Raw genomic sequence first — 15,640 nt, 5'->3', positions numbered from 1 at the left:
GATAGCTTTGCTCAAGAAGCTGTGCGCTGCTGGAAATGTGCTGGGAGCTACTACATTCTAAGCGCGCGCGCCCGGGCCTCCACCCGCCACCGACTCTTTGTTGAGGGTCCCTCGGTGCGCGCCTTATTTCTTCCCTGTGGAGACCCGGGATTCGCGCAGTCCATGCAGGGGGCGGGGTGTGCCGTGGAAATGCGGTCCGTGGTCCCGTTCCCAAAACCAGGTTCGAATTGCTCGCGCCTGGCGCAGTCGCTGCTTGGGCCGCTTCCCGCCGCGGCGCGCGCCTCTCCAGAGCAGCAGCTTCTCACAGCCACAGGCGCCTCTGATTCCCCGCCGAGATGGCTTAGGGCTGGGGGCTATTCCTTCTCTTGCACCACCCCGGTTCGGGATTCCAGCTGCCCAGCAGTTACCTATGGAGTGGGATTCTGTCTCCAAGCGCAGCTAAGCGTTCTATACCTCTTCCCCAGAGACAGCTCCATGAGCGCGTTCCGACTCTGTCTCTTCCCTTTGTTTCCAGGGCGCCCCGCACTTGCGCCACGTTGGGCTGGGGATCTTACCTCCCCTGCCCGTCCCGGGCTGGCCCGTCCTCGGATCTCCCCCGTTCGCCCCCACTCACTCAGGTATCTTTGAGGTTCTATTCCTTCTGGAGTTCGTGTTTTCTCCTTCCGCTCTCTCAGTTGAACGTAATATCCTTCTCAGTTCGAAAAACGGTGCGGAGGGAGTTTACAGAGCTCCTTTCCTCTCTGCCATCTTGGCTCCACCTCCAACACCACATGCTTTGAGGCATGACTTACTTTGTGAATTTCCTTACCATTCTCAGTCTCCTTATTGGCACTACTATAATTGATGACCCAGGACTCAATTCTATATATGTAATAGCTCTTCAGAATCCTTCACTGGACCTGGCCAGGATGTAAGGAATAAAAGAGATTATCAAGAATCACATGAAAGTATTGAAGAGCCACCAGAAAGGGATGCACATCACTCTTACCTGCATTGAGGTCACAAAGTCCAATAAACTGCAGGAAACTGAGAATTCATAACTTAATTGTATATTAAAGAGGAAAATGAAATGGTTTGGTGAACACTGCAAATTGTCTCCGCTACCCTGGAGTTTTAAAAATGCCAGAGACTTACTTCTTTATTCAACTCTTTCTAGTTGCATTCTTTTTTAGAAATATATAAAATGCTTTCACACTGAGCAAGGTGAAGCAATGAAACCACTCTTACTGTAATTCCCACGAGAAAGTGCAAATCCTTTTCATGGGAGGGACTGTTTGGTTTACTGGAAAGAAAACTGGTTGGAGGATAAGGTGGTAAGGCTTCTAGTTATTTCTCTTCAAATGATACCTCTCGTAAGTCACGAACCTTTTCTGAGGTATAAATTCAGGGAGATATGAATCAGTTTCCTGATTTGTATAAAAGAGAGGTATTTAGTTATTTGCCTTAGTCACAGTGTCTTGTTATTTAAGAGGTAAAACGGGTCATAGCAGCCTTTTATTCCTACATCAATGAGAAATCCTCAGGGAAAAATCCATTTAACAACGTTTTTGACAGATTGCAAACTCTGGTGGAACTCAAAGAAATTCCTTTCCGTTGTTACATAGCTATCATTAAGTTCTTTCTTAGATCGAGCAAAAGTGTAATAATAAAAGCAGGTGGAATTTAAAGATTTTAGTACCTTCTCTTCACCTGAGTTACTTGTGAATCTATTGACAGCCCCTTTGCACTATTCATCATTTCAGTGAATCATGCCACCTATCTTCTTCATAATTGTTCAAATACTGTACCCCATCATTTGGTTCTTTCATCTCCAAGTGTTTATTCCACTTTTGGTCCGCACCTCCAACAACTCTGCCCACCAATCCTGGAGAATGTTAAAAGGCACTGCTGATTGCTTGATATCCTCTAATAGCTTTATCATTCTCATGTATGGGTTCATTTTGTATCTCAACAACATATCCTTTATTCTTGGCTTACCATCCTCTTCTACTCATGTTGTTCATGATAATGTGAATTTTATTTCTGTTATTAACATAGTTTAATACCTGTCGATTTTGCCCCTTCTTGTTCCAGACCCACAAATGGAAACTTCTCCTCTTTGCTCAGCCCTTATTCTCCTTTTATCCAAGAAGGAGATAGGTTAAATGAATCCAAATATGCAGACATTTCCCCAGGTCTTCTACAGGCCTCAACTGTTGGGGAGATAAAGATCAAAATGGGAATTTCAAGCCATCTCTGGCAGTAAGACAGGACCCTCTCATGTACATTATCACAAAGCATATGGACAAGGCTAGATGAGGCATTCACTCTGGGAGATCCTGGTTTGATCAATATATTTTGTCATTTCTAGGGTTTTGTGGTTACTAATGATGAGTCACTAGTAGTGATTTCAAGAATGTAAAGACTTTCCTATCTACACTCTTTGTCTAGAACAGAAGACTTACTCAACCAAATTTCCTGTTGATTTCTGCTCTGCAAGCTGGCTTAGAAGTAATTATGACTCCAACATGCCAGGAGGATATTACTCCCCAGGAAAACTCTATACCATTTATGTTTTTTTTAGGTAACTGATCCTGTTCAAAGAGTAAGATCAACTAACCAATGAAATCTTCTCTGAAGTCTGAGCACTTTCTTTTGAGATTATCTTCTTTTTTTTAAAGTAGTTTATTGTCAAATTAGTTTCCATACAACACCCAGTGTTCTTCCTCACAAGTGCCCTCCTCCATCACCATCACCTCTTTTCCCCCCTCCCCCTTCAACCCTCAGTTCGTTTTCAGTATTCAATAGTCTCTCAAGTTTTGCGTCCCTCTCTCTCCCCAACTCTCTTTCCCTCTTCCTCTCCCCCTGGTCCTCCATTAGGTTTCTCCTGTTCTCCTGTTAGACCTATGAGTGCAAACATATGGTATCTGTCCTTCTCTGCCTGACTTATTTCGCTCAGTTTGACACCCTCAAGGTCCATCCACTTTCCTACAAATGGCCATATTTCATTCTTTAACTGAGCCTGTATTTCTAATGGACCATAGCTGGTCACAAGAACAATTATACCTACACAGCTGTTGAGGACCTGACTGGTCTGTTCAAGGGCCTCTATACCCTCCCCCTGCCACTTTTTTTACATTATTTAATTTGGATAGTACTATGCTGGTGGTGGTGTTTCACTCATTCAAAGGAAACATTTAAACTACTACTCTGATTTCAATCCTCCTCTCTACTTTGACATCTCAGTGACTGGGCTACATGCCCAAAACAATGTTTGTCCATTCAGAAGACTCTGTTTCTAGTTAATTTTTAGATTAAGGAAATGCCTCCTGGAGCCAAATCCAAGAGAAAAACAAGTAGGCTCTGTACTGAATTTATTTGCATCATCCAATGATGGTGGATGCTGGAAGGACACTATTTGGTGCCCAGATAGCAAAGTTATTAATTCTGTGGTACTTCCTTTCTCGCATTCCCTCCATTTCTGACATCCCTTATCTTCTGAGTCAGTGATTTGCCTGGCCCAAGAAATTGCCTTCCCAATGAACTGAGATACGACAGAGGTAACTTTAAGTAACTGACAGGCTGATATGAGCATGGGCCAAGAGAAAAGATGTGCAGTGCCGCCTCTTATCTCTAGAAACTTATAACAGAGTACTTATCCTCACTGTATGGTGAACCCGGAGACACTCAGAAATTTCTCTAGACTTCATCTTCCTCTGTCCACTTCATTTACAAAACAACTAACATCTTTCAGGCCCCATCACTCTAGGGTCTTATTTTGAATTCACTTTTCTCATTTGCCATGCTAGAGTGTTCTCATGTGACTTGGGTCCCTATAACTTGCTATGGTGCAATAGATCCAATAAGGGCAAAGGTTACTTCTATTGATTAAGGCTTCTCCTGTCTGTTTTCCTTAGTTCTGCCTTCTTATTTCATATAAGTGAGGACCAGCCCCCCGCCCTGAGTCTAATTATCTCTGACCTCTTCATCCCATCTCATAATCCATCCTGATGAGCTCCTCTTAATTCTTTGTGTGCTGAATTAAGTGTAGTTATACTTCTCTACCTTCTTTTATTTACCCCACAGAGGTGAATTTGTCAGAAAATAAAATTAGGAATTTACCAAATGCAGTTTTTAATCTAAAAAATTTTTAATTTCTTAAGGTTTATTTGTTTTTTAGAGAGAGAGGGACAGAACATGAACAGGAGAGGGCAGAGAGAGAAAGGGAGATGCAGAATCTGAAGTAGGCTCCAGGCTCTGAGCTGTCAGCACAGGGCCTGACACGGACTCAAACTTATGAACCATGAGATCCTGACCTGAGCTAAAGTCAGATGCTTAACTGACTGAGCCTCCCAGGTGCCCCTTTAATCTAAAATTTTTATCTGATAATTACCATTACTAGTAATAATAATGATGACGAGGTTGCGAAAATGAAGCACTATGAAATGGCTACCATAAGAACCATTAAAAAAATTGGAGTTTATGATCAGTCTTCTGCCTATCAGGGAGATTTTTGCAGAGACCAAGTGACCCTACTTTGTCATAGGGTTGTCACACTGTCAAAGAGTGTCAGTGTGTCTAAGTGGTTCATCATGTTAGTTGAGTTTTTGCTTCAGGACAAAAGCATGCTTCCAATTAGTGATGTCAGGATAACCTGATTATATTTTCCATTATCCTCAGCAGGGAACCATCAGCCAGCATCCATGCATTTCTGGTATCAGTAACAGGATTCTGTGAGACTTTTAGCAAGTCTGAGAACTTCTCATTCAGTGGATCATGGAAAGCTGCACTTTCTTTCAGAGAACTATCTTCTGGGAAGAGAAGACACTCTGGCAGAATTCCAGGAGTTCTGTGCTTCTCTTTTTCACCATGCTGGCCTCTTCTCTCACTCATTAATCTCTTGACAATTTATTTTCTTTAATCACTTTGGCTCCTGTTTCTTGTCTTGCATTCTCTTTCTGTTTCATTGTGTTAGTCCTTCCATCAGTTGCAAACCCACCACCTGTTCAAGAGAAGTAAACCTAAAGATTATCCTTCTTTTCCATGTCCACATCCTCCCCTTTTGCCTCATACAATTGGTGAGAACCTGGAGTTGAGAACAAAAAGTATGTAAACTCCAAAGCTTACTACATTATTTTCTTCAGTGTTTTTATCTCCTGAGTCGGAAGCGAGCTCAAGTAGAACCTAAACACTGAAAATAGAGGTCTGAGTTACGGGTCAAGACATAAAATACAAGACACAGCTAGTAAGCTGAGGGATTTTTAGCTTTATTTTCTTCATCTTTATGAGGAAAGGGAAAAAAAAAACTTAGTTCACAGGCCTGTTGTGGGAATTTAATAAGAATATCTATGCAAAGTGCCCAACACACTGCTTGGCACATAAAAAGTACTGAATAAACATTAGCTTTGTTAAAATTATGTAACACCTCCTCTTTCAAAGAACTATGGCAAGTATTCTGTCATATTTTGTTTATGGAGGTTATATGCTTTTCACAGCCCAATTTTTACTACCTCTTTATTTCTTTATCCATCATTTGTTAACATACTGGTGAATGTCAATTCATACTAATTCGAAATAGTGTGCCATGCTACTTTTTTTTTATCGGTATTAGAAGTTTTTGAATATGTGTAAAAAAACCATGCCTCGCTTGAAGGTCTGTGATGCCCTAATGATAATGCTACAGGAAAAACATTAGATATAGAGTTCAACTTTATAAAACTGTCTTGAAGTTGAAAACCAATAATTTAAAAGAAGGTGACATGTTTCAAGGTAACTAAAACCGTACAAATTAAGTTGTTCTTTTTAGTGGTTTCCTTTGTTGTATTTCTTCAATGCAGATATTTTATATTGAAAGAATTGGGGCAAGAAAAATGTAAATAAATATTAGTCACTAACTAGACTGTCTTTCTCTATTTCTTGAATTATACAGATGTTAAAAAATTGAGGTGGTTAAAGTGCAAAATCAAGTTTTGATCAAATATATAGAAACATTAAATAATATTATCATCTAATTATTATAACATTAGACATAAAATGCATAACTATATAACAATAGATGTAATTATATAAGTAATGTAATTATATATTGCATTTATATAAATTACTTATATAAGTTTTTTGTATAAGATATGCATGTTTTAATATATAAATATAGGGGGTGCCTGGGTGTCTCAGTTGGTTAAGCGTCTGGCTTCAGCTCAGGTCATGATCTCATGGTTCGTGGGTTCGAGCGCTGCATCAGGCTCTGTGCTGACAGCTAGCTCAGAGCGTGGAGCCTGTTTCAGATTCTGTCTATCTCTCTGACCCTCCCTTGCTCACACTGTCTCTCTCTGTCTCTCAAAAATAAATAAAAAACATTAATATACATATAAATATATATACATATATATACATACATATACACACACACACACACACACACACACACACACACACACACAAAGATGGAAACCCAGGAAAGCCAGTAGAGTAATTCAGTTTGAGTCCAAAAGCCTAAGGACCAGTGGAGCCAATGGTATAAATCCCAGCCTGAGGGCAAGAAAAGATGAGATGTCTCAGCTCAAGCAAGAGGCAGAAGAAAAAGGAATGAATTCTTGCTTCTTTTACCTTTTGTTCTATTCAGGCACTCAACAGATTGGAAGATGCCCACACACCCACAATGGAGTGGGCAGTCTGCTCTACTGAGTCCACCAGTTCAAATGCTCATTTCATCCAGAAACAGTCTCACAGATACACCTAAAGATAATGTTTACTCTGGCCAGTTAAGTTGACACATAAAATTAACCACTAAACCTCCTTTTATCCCTAAAGGTTAAAGTAATTTTGAAAATAAAGCTGCCAAAACAAAACTGTAAATTTTATGATTCAAGTAGTGCCATAGTTTCTTAATATCATTAAGAAATTATACTTTCTTGGCTTATTGTTGCTAGCCAAAAGAATCTCAAGTTGATATCAGAATATGTATATGTGAATATATGTATATTCTGTCTTATGTATATATATATATATAAAATCTCTTTCAAAGTGACAAAAATGCTAACACAAAATAAAAATTGTTAAATGATATTTTACCACAATTATTTTAGAACTTCATTGAAAACAACTGTAGAGCATAATGGTCTATATTTAATAACTGTATAATTAACCCAGTATATTTACTGAATACCTACTATAAATTCATCTTTCTGTTCAGAATTTTTAATTTTTTTTAACATTTAATTGTTTATTGAGAGATAGAGAGACAGAGCATGAGCAGGGGAGGACAGAGAGAGATGGAGACACAGAATTCAAAGCAGGCTCCAGGCTCTGAGCTGTCAACCTGGAGCTCAATGCGGGACTCTAACTCACGAACCACAAGATCATTACCTGAGCCCAAGTCGGATGCTTAATTGTCAACCATCCAGGTGCCTCTCTGTTCAGATTTTAGATGATAGTTTAATCAAAGGACATGCTATTTACCACATTGATTTCACATTCTATGACAGACACATTAATGAAAGCATGACTATTACATGTAATGAATATTACAAGAGATGCAGATGCTCATTTTACACATGTAAGTTAATAGAGAGTGAATATGTTGAATGACATTTGATTTTTAGTATGTAGTTTGGGAGAGTGGACTAGGCCAGAACAATAATTTGGAAGTTGTCAAAGACTGTTTTCTGGTGCAATCAATGTTCAAAGGCAAGAAAATGGAAAGGAAAACCAGCAAAGGGCACTGAGGAGAAATAGCCATGTGCAGAAGAAGTAAACTATAGAATGATGCCAACCAAAGGCAGGTGAGGGAAGTATTTCAAGAAAAAGGAAGTAAGCAAACCTTTCAAATGCTTTTAAATGTTATGGTTGGGAAATGTATCATTGGATATTAAGCATGAAGAAATTGAGTATGGCACATTACAAATGAACATTTAGTTGCTTCTTGGTTTTGGTTCTGCTGATACTTATTAGACTCAGCTGATGTTAGCTGGATTTGTTCATGCACTTGTATCAGCTGCTAGGTCAGCTTGGGGCTAGCTGTTCTTGGAAGTTCACACCAAGGAAACCTGTTTCTGCTGCATGTGGTCTCATGTCTTTAATCAGGCAGCCTAGACTTGTTCACCTGATGGTCAAAGAGGGTTCAAAGAAAATAAGTAGAAGCATGCAAGAAATTTTGAGGTCTAGACTTGAAACTGGAACAGTATCATTTCCACTATATTCTTTTGCCAAGTCATGAGCTCAGCCCAGATAAATGATAGAAATATAATCTCCATCTCCTAGTAGTATTCACATTGCTAACAACATGAAAAGGAGAAAAGGAAAGAGGTCATGACAATGTTTACAGTTTACCAGAGTGACTTTGAGAAAAGTATGCTAAAAATGGATGCAAAAATGTATTTTGTAGTTTTTAAAGGTACAACCTGTTAATATTGAGCTCTATATTTTGTGATTTGTCAAAACTGAAATGATATGCTAGAAAGGAATAAATGAAAAATATTCTAGGTAATTACATATTTGCTGAGATAAATTGATTTTATGTCACATAATTTCATGGTCCTCAAATTGGAATATTCTATCCCTAGGAGCATGTGGTGGCATGCCTGCAGGTACACAAAATCCCAGGACAAGTTAGATACATCTTCCTAATAGGTAAAATTTATCCTCAAAATAATGGGACAAATGATTCATATTTTAAGAAAACATATAAATGCCATATAAATTATTATAAAATTTCTATTATTTTAAAGATAAAGTGAAACTTCAATGATATTTTATGTTTGTGGCATCTCAAGCTCTAATCTGATGAGTTCAAGCTTCTTGGCCATTAGCAATCATTTGCTGGAAAATTTGGAAACAATTATCAGGATTTATGTGCCTTGAGAATTTACAACAGTATCCTATGTTTTTGCAGAAAACTTATGAGGTGAAATAGTTGAGTATACATATTTAAGTAATGTGACCTACTAAGTTACGCTCTTTATTTGTGCAATGTTAATAATGTATCTTGGAAACAATACAAATATATCTTAATGATATTGTAGAAATAAGAGTAAGGTAAAATTCAGAAAACTAGATTTGTTCTTCTGATGTGCTTATTAATTAACTCTGGAAAAATTAAAAAAAATTTGTTGTTAACATTTATTATTGAGAAACAGAGAAAGAGTGTGAGCATGGGAGGGCAGAAAGAGGGGGAGACACAGTATCTGAAGTAGGCTCCAGGCTCTGAGTTGTCAGCACAGAGCCCGATGTGGGGCTCAAACCCAGGAGCGGTGAGATCATGACCTGAGCCGAAGTCGGACGCTCAACCAACGGAGCCACCCAGGTGCCCCAAAAGCCCACTCTTTAATAATTTGTCCAGAGGGACGCCTGGGTGACTCCGTTGGTTGAGTGTCCGACTTTGGCTTAGGTCATGATCTCACCGATCTTGGGTTTGAGCCCCTCATCGGACTCTGTGCTGACAGGTAGCTCAGATCCTGGAGCATGTTTTCGGATTCTGTGTCTCCCTCTCTCTCTCTGACCCTCCGTTGCTCACGCTGACTCTCTCTCTCTCAAAAATAATTAAAACATTTAAAAAAATAAAGAGTGGGCTTCGGTATTCTCATCTATTCAATGGGGCACTAATGGTGCACAATTTACATAGTATGACCTCAGCAAGAATAAAATAAAATATTAAAAAAAGATAAACAATATGTGACTGATAATCATATTTTATTAAATAGATTCATCAATATGATGGCTTCCAGTCAACAGGTATACTACATATTCTGTGGATAAAATATTATTTAGATATTTGTATCTTGGACACTTATTCTGGATAAAATGTCAAATAAGTCTATATCAAATATTTTATCAATATTTTAAAATAAAATAAATAAAATTTGTACTTTAAACATGTTTAGATAAAATATATCATATATAACAATGATAACATTTCAGGCCAGTTTAAGATCTAGAATCCTTGAAGCGCTGGTATTAATTTTCAGCACCATGGACAGCGTTAACACAGCCGCAACCAATGATTAAGGTTTTGGGATATCAAAACACTTGAGCAGGGAAAATTTTAGTTCATATACCTGTCCCCAGATTTGAATGGTATTGTGAAAAAGTGGAAAGAAGGCTGTCTATCATTTTATTTAGAAATTTAAGAATGAACCAGATCTTCATAATTGACGATAGAAAAAATAATTTTAAACAAACATACATTGAACACATAATTTGTTCAGTATAATTGATGTTATTTACCAAATTCATTCTCATAATAATTTAATTTTCTCTCATCCTTATAAAACGTAACTACACACAACAATTATCAAATTTCATATAGCATGTACTTTGATATCTGTATATTTTGAAGTATATTAAAAAGTTTGGGTTGTCTAAAGATTTTCTAGTTTACCTTTTAGTAGTTTCACTGCCTGCATCACCCCAAATAGCAAAAGTGACAACATAACAAAGAATTTTGCTAGTAACAAAAACTTAAGCAACTTCTCCACAAAAAGGTACCAGTAAAGATAAATTTGGTATCTAAAATTATCTTATAGGATATACATGTTACTTTTTCAGGTTGAGTTGAGTAAGTCTTAAGGTAAACATTAAGTCTGTAAAATGCTATGAAAAGCTTCCATTTAGATTATACATAACGTAAGTAAACAACTAAAACACAAAAGTAGGATTACAAATTTTAAAAATCTATACTCTAATGCTTCCTAAATGTTTAATTTACAATTAAGGTAGCTGATTTCAAACACAGTGGAATTATGTGCTTTATAACACTATTTAATCAAACGTGCTGACTGTGGCAGTGTCAAAGGATCGCGAATGAAAATGGTTCCAGTTTTGGCCAGAAGATGGAGCTGTCATGTAAGGTGTGGGCTTATATTTATTTATTTATTTATTTTTCAATTTAGCATGCTGTTTTCTAACAGACAGTGGGTACCATCGAGTGAGCGTCAGAACAGAAAGCTAAGGCAGAAGCAGAGAGGATGCTGCGGTCGTCCTTTCTTGTTTTTTCTTCTTCAGTGAGGATGGAACACATGTGAGATTTTACTTTCTGCTTCAGTCAAAATTCTGAAGAACTGCATTGGAGACTATTATATTCACCACATGTATGGATTCTGTTCTGTGATTTACAATTACCTTTATTTCAGGTAAGGCAACATGATTCTATCTTTGATCTATCCATGAATTGTTATCTGTGTTAATGATAATTACAATAAGGTGTGTGCTTTGTAAGCTTGGATTTAGATCTTAAAGATCGAAAAGCTCTAATTCTAGCTGCCCTGGATCTTTAAATCTTCCTGCATTGAAATGAGATTCGACTCTGACATGTTGTATTTTAATATTTCTTTGGTTTTCTGGCCTTTATGGCCCATCTGTGACTGCATCTGTGTACCTTTTGAGGGTAAAGCTTTCAAAGTGAAGGATGGGTCTTCTTCTCACAAGGGAAATACTGCTCCTTAATGCAGTGAACAAATTGTAGAGATGTAATGAAGCAGATTAACATGGCAGTGGCTTTGCCAAAGCCCAGGGCTGGGCCTTGTGATAGACGCCTCAAAGGCACACCAACATTCTGAGCCCAAAGGGCTTCTGAATAATTCCTGGCGGCAATGATGGTATGGATTATTTATTGGTTTGTTTTCCATTTTAGAAAAAATATGTGTCATTTCTCCCATGAAAGATTTGTATAATAATTTTAATAGACTTGGAATGATAGTACAGACCCCCTCCCTCTCCTAGTATGGATGTAAGGAGTAAACTGAAAACAAATTAATTGCTGAGAAAATGGATTTTTCTTAGATTTTGATGGATTTGTGATGATAGGATTGTGGCCATTTAAACTAGTTGATATTATATAAGGTGCTCACCTTTTAAGTATTTTTGGTCATGTAGCATTAGCTGTGCTAAAAGATGGAATGACTCAGGAGCTGGAAATTGCATGCAACAGCCTTGCCTTTCTCTGCTGCTTCTCATGATTTCTCCCTAAATCCTCTTTTTATTGTTATCAACTTCATGGGGAGAAAGCAATTTAGAAATCCTGCATTTAAAATCCTAATTGTCATTTATATCAATTTTAAGTGAAATTTTAAAACAAACTATTTTTGTGAGATTGTTTTTAAGTGCCTCATTTTCTTCTTTTTGGGAAGAGTAGTGAGTGTGTACCTTAGTGTGTGTGTGTGATGGGTGATGGCAGAGGTGGCAGGTAGTGGGGGTGTACCAGTATATTTCTATCTTACTCATCATTTTTCTATAAAGAGGTAGTTGTACTGTGTCAGAGGTTGTGCAAGCTATGGGGAATGATTTTATAGAATGGTTTGAACCACCAAGGAAAAAAATCCATTTTTTGATATACGAGGCCTATGAGGAGATTTAAGTTCCACATAGTTCTATACACATGGCAATTTTTAGAACCACAGATTTTTAGCATTTATTTATCTCATCGTTTTAAAATAACTGCGGCTGTGAGTTTCAGTTTCCCATAGCCACATACCAAATTAGATTCAGAGGCAAGGATAGAACACAGATTGACAGTTTCTGATGCCTTTCATAGCAGTAACAGAACTTACCTCTAATATGGATATATACAAATGGCATATACCAGGTGTGCTGATATTGACTATATGTGTGTTTTTCTGCTAATTCTATGAAATAGAGTTTCTGTCAAGGTACACATTATGTTATTTAATGGCATATTATATGCACTGCTCAATTGTCTCAGGGCTCTTGTCAAAGCACCCAGGAAAACTAAAACAATGACTATGGAGACTCTGTTTCTTGGTATTCTCCCTTCCCATTCAATGGAGTACATCATTCTATTCTTTGACCATAAATAATATGGATGGTAACATACTAACTCAGATTTCTATTCCTCCTACCAATTAAGAGTGGCCTATACATATAGATTAGTCTATTTACCCTTACAAAAACATCAATTCATGCTTTGGCCTTCTCCCCACCTTTTTTTTTTTCCTTCACTTACTGAGAGCACAGACTGTGCCCTACTTTTGCAATGTCTTGAGAAAGGAAAGGAATTAAATAAAATGTGTCACTTCCACAAACAACATTTACTGAGTTCCATATATCTACCAAGAACTACCCATGGTAGAGACTAAAACATAAACAAAGGTATAGAGTTTTCTTCCTGGAATTTAGCATGTACATGTACATGTACAAATAGTACTGTCACTCAAAATATTATGATCAAAATAAGAATGAAGACAGGTGAGAAGACAAACAGAACAGGTATATAAACACTTACCTTATGCCAGGCACTGTGTTACATCCTGAGATTCAAAATAAGGTAACAGTCAAAATTTCTGTCCTTGGGCAGTGTGGAACCTAGAGAAGACAATTTTAAGAGGATATGATAGTTAAGTTAGATCTTTAAGAGTGAGTGGGATATATGGAGCACCTGAGTGGCTCAGTTGGTTAAGCGTCTGACTCTTGATTTCAGTTCGTCATTATCTCATGGTTCATGGGTTAGAACCCCAAGTCGGGCTCTGCCCTGAAAGTGTGAAGCCAGCTTGGGATTCTCCCTCCCTTTTTCTCTGTCCCTACTCTGCATACTGTCTCTGTAAATATAAATAAATAAATAAACTTTAAAAATCAAAAAGAGTGAGTGGGTTATAAACAAATAAATGTAGAAAGTTGCTCACTCTAGGCACAAAGGGATGAGGCAGGCAAATACAAGGCAATAGAGAACTATAGGACATTATGCAGGGAAATTACAGAGAATGGTAAAAAATCCAATCTGAATGAAGCCTGAGAGTGTCGTGTTGTCTGCTCCCCTTCAGGGAAGGAAAAGTAAAAATAATGAATTTGGCTTTTGATGATATGCAATTGGCATAATAAAGCATACTCTAAGATAAAGATGTTTTATAAGAGAGTAAAAATAATTTTGTAAACAGTGTGAAAATTTTATGTCCATATATGAGATTAGAAAGAAAGCTGAATATATGGGTGTATATGAAGCTGTGGCAAGAGTTAGATCACACATAAATGAACATAAGGGGGCAACAAAAGTGAAAGGAAGATGACTTTGGCCTAACTTTAAGATTAGGTGGATTGGGAGAACCTGCATGGCTCAGTCAGTTGAGCATCTGACTCTTGATTTCAGCTCAGGTCATAACTTCCCAGCTTGTGGGAATGAGACCTGTGGCAGGCTTTGTGCTGATAGCATGGCCCCTGCTTGGGATTCTCTCTCTCCCTCCCTCTCTGCCCCTCCTCCTCTCAAAATAAATTAACTTTAAAAAACATTACATTGGGACACCTGGGTGGCTCAGTTGATTGAGCCTTCAACTTCAACTCAGGTCATGATATCACAGTTCCTGAGTTCAAGACCTGCAGAGGGCTCACTGCTCTCAGCATGAAACTCACTTGGTACTCTTGCCACCCCCCCCCCCGCCACTTCCTCCAACTCTCCCACTCATGTGCTCTCTCTCAAAAATAAATAAACATTAAAAAAAAGATTAGGTGGAGTGAAAAGAGTCCAGAAAGAATATTAATTACTTGTGGGAAAGTAATGGGAAAGATTGGAAGAATAACAATTTCCTAGGAATCAAAGCAAGTTAACTGACTACTAAAATAAGAATCAGAAGCATTAGCAAACTCATAAAGTTGTTGATTAACAAGGGAATAGAGTTGGAGCTGATGTACTCCATTATTATTATTAGGTTATGGATGGATTTTAAAGACAAGAGGTTTAGTAGATTTGCAGAGACAGGGATTCAGACTGAGGACCAAATGGGAAATGAGAAAGCTGAAGAGTAATTTTAAATTTAAAGACATCTACCACTGAACAAAAAGAGAGATAACATTTTCTATCTTGAGCAGGAAGGTACTATGGAGTGAAATTTGATTTTAGTTAGCATTAGAAAAACCTCAGCTCCTTCATAAAATAAGGATATGAAATCAATAGAGAGAAATTGAGGAAAGAAGAAACAAAAAATAAATTGAAGTCCTACAGGCGATGAAAGAGGGAAGGTTCAAGAATGATTTTTCTTTGAGATAGGAAGAAGGGACAGAGGGTGATATAAAGGAAAGTTGATGTAACTCACTTTAGGTGCCCTGTACTTAGAAATTAAAACCTTGCCTATAAGATAAAGTATCTCTTCTATTTAAGTCAGTTGGTTCTTCAAAAAAGGCTATTTGAGAGGTATGTGGACTTTCTGGAAGAAATAATTAATTCTCAGTAGCAAAACACTTTCCAACAGAGCAATTTTTAGTTTCATTAATCCTCGAATAGGAAACTAACACTCTTTCACATTAGGCTTGAAGTACATACTTCAGTTGCCTATTTCTCACAGGATGACCTGTTTAAAAACAGGTTCTATTTTAAACTTTTATGTATCTCTAATTTGATCATTTTATTAGTTATAATTAACATACAGTGTTATATTAGTTTCAGGTGTGCAAGAAGTTGATATAACAATTCTATACATTACTCAGAGCTCATCATGATAAGTATAGTTACCATCTGTCACCATACAATGTTATTATAGTATTATTGATTCTATTTCCCCTGCTATACTTATCCATGATTTTTCCAGCTTGTAAAAGTAGCCCACTTTCCTCAGCTTTTGGCCAAATCACTCTGGCCTATGACTCCTTCCTCACATCTTTTCTCTAATTTGATTATTATAGATGGGCTGGTTTGCTAGCACCAGAATTAATTATTCAACCTCAT

General features: G+C 37.5%; 1 protein-coding gene across 1 annotated transcript in view; it reads left to right on the top strand.

The window, feature by feature from the left end:
• The first annotated feature begins 10,915 nt into the window (after nucleotides 1-10,915).
• Nucleotides 10,916-15,640, top strand: part of LOC115287760 (sodium channel protein type 2 subunit alpha) — a 142,088-nt gene continuing 137,363 nt past the window's right edge. The window contains exon 1 of the mRNA XM_029934463.1: nucleotides 10,916-11,105. The gene's annotated coding sequence lies outside the window, so the exon portion shown is untranslated. The remainder of the gene's footprint in view (nucleotides 11,106-15,640) is intronic.

Source organism: Suricata suricatta, chromosome 3, assembly GCF_006229205.1.
Source record: "Suricata suricatta isolate VVHF042 chromosome 3, meerkat_22Aug2017_6uvM2_HiC, whole genome shotgun sequence".
NCBI lineage: Eukaryota > Metazoa > Chordata > Mammalia > Carnivora > Herpestidae > Suricata > Suricata suricatta.
Note: the sequence above shows the minus strand (reverse complement) of the source record. Positions and strands in the feature narration are given on the sequence as shown.